A 1,815-nucleotide genomic window follows, 5' to 3' on the forward strand; every position below is an offset into this window, starting at 1 on the left:
CATGTGCACTTCTCCGTGCACGATTGAAGTGACTCCCTGACTTACTTTTCTTTGGATGTTTTTCTGAACTAAGTAGACTGTAGTTTGTGTTTTAACACAAAAAGATACTTTTCATCTTGAAACCCGATCACACGGTTGACTTTAAACATGTTTCTTTTAATTCATTTATTTAAATAGCGAATGCAGTGTAACGGGTAGAAACGGCCGAATTTATCCATTATAAATGAATATTTCACAATGAATGTACCGACGGGACTTTTTTAAGAGGGAGGGGGAAGTATTGTCATTCTATCAGCAAACTTTTTGAACCTTAATAACTCAGGTGTCTCTGTGGCGCAATCGGTTAGCGCGTTCGGCTGTTAACCGAAAGGTTGGTGGTTCGAGCCCACCCAGGGACGATTCTCACTATTTTCATGTGCAGAACCATGAAAAAGAACCTCTGTTTTATCGACTAAGGGGATTGATTTGAGTGCATCAAGCACACAAAACTACACTCCGCTTATTGAAAACATGCATGAAATAAAAACCATGCAGTGCAGACATATTACAGAATCTGCTCTGCAGCGATTTAAAGGGTGATTCTGTTCAACCCCCTTTCCGTGCCTCGCCTTCTTCCTTGCAACACCCACGTGCTCTTTGCAAAATGCTTTATAGCAAGAGCCCCTCTGCCCAAGAAGCAGCATAAGTTACGTCTGCACTGTTGACTCTCGTCACTTTTCCAGCCGCAGCAGTCCTTCCAAGAGGAGGCCCGCAAGGGGGATTCGGGTGCCGAAGCCTCCCTATTCTTGCCTGGCCAGAGCGAGCAGCCTTCCCACTGCAAATCCCCCCTTCGCAGCTCCTCTCTCTCTGGTCTCAGAATTGCAGCGCTTTCCCCCAGCCAGGGAGGAGCTCTTCTCAGTAGCCGTCGCCTCTTCTTTTGACTCTGGCAACAGCCTCGCAGGCCGAAGAAGGCTGCGGTCTCAGGCAGATTTATTCGCCTCCTTCCAGCAGGGCGGTGGAGCTGGGCATTGCGAGAGACAACAGCAGCGGCCGAGGTTCCTGCGAGAAGCTGAGTCGAGCAGCAGCGTCCAGGCAAATGATCAGTTACAGATCCCCCACCCCACTCCCGGTGGCCCTCTTGCGTCATACTATTTCTCTCTTTATGAAAAAAAAAAAATACTTGGGGGTTGGGAAGACAACGCCGGGACAGATGCCAACAGGAGAAACAATTATGTAACAGCATCGAGAGGAAGGCAGATCCAAAATTGTACTTGGCTTTTAGTTTTGTGTTCCCTTCTCCTCCCCTCCCCCCTCTTATAGTTTGTCTGCCGGAATAAGCTTGGATCTGGCTGCACTTTGCGCCCTGGAGTTGAATTACTTTTCAGGGCCCGCCCGGTTGCAGACGTCTCCCTTCGTTCCCGCCGCAGAGTTGCTGAACGTCCTGGGAAAGAGGAATCTTTCCACCGAATTTGCCTAGCTTTTTCCCCGTCCTCTTTCCCTTGTAAAAAGTGTGGGGCACCCGCGAATCCTCCTCTGTCATAAATTGCCTTCCGAGTCCAATCCACTCTTCCATCCAATTTTTATAACTACTGCGATTGTAAGAGAGGAGGCGACGGATTTCTTGAGGACATCGAATTCATAATTCCCAACCTTTGAAAAACTCAGCTGCTCTTCCAAAAAGGTTTCTGGCACTCAGGATTACCCATGCAACCCACCTCCCCTCCCTCCGCACTTTTTCTTTCGCTATTTCAAGCTGCCTCTTAATTTTCTTCCTTTGTTATTTAAAAATTAAGTTTTAAAACAAAGATGTGTGTGTGTGTGTGTGTGTGTGTATTT

General features: G+C 47.5%; 1 non-coding gene across 1 annotated transcript; it reads left to right on the forward strand.

Moving 5' to 3' along the window:
- Positions 1-324: 324 nt before the first annotated feature.
- On the forward strand, positions 325-398 carry TRNAN-GUU (transfer RNA asparagine (anticodon GUU)). The gene has a single exon. It is a non-coding gene; the product is annotated as a tRNA-Asn (tRNA).
- Positions 399-1,815: the final 1,417 nt, after the last annotated feature.

The sequence above is a fragment of the Pantherophis guttatus genome, chromosome 4 (genome assembly GCF_059756535.1).
Source record: "Pantherophis guttatus breed Tessera chromosome 4, ASM5975653v1, whole genome shotgun sequence".
Taxonomy (NCBI): domain Eukaryota; kingdom Metazoa; phylum Chordata; class Lepidosauria; order Squamata; family Colubridae; genus Pantherophis; species Pantherophis guttatus.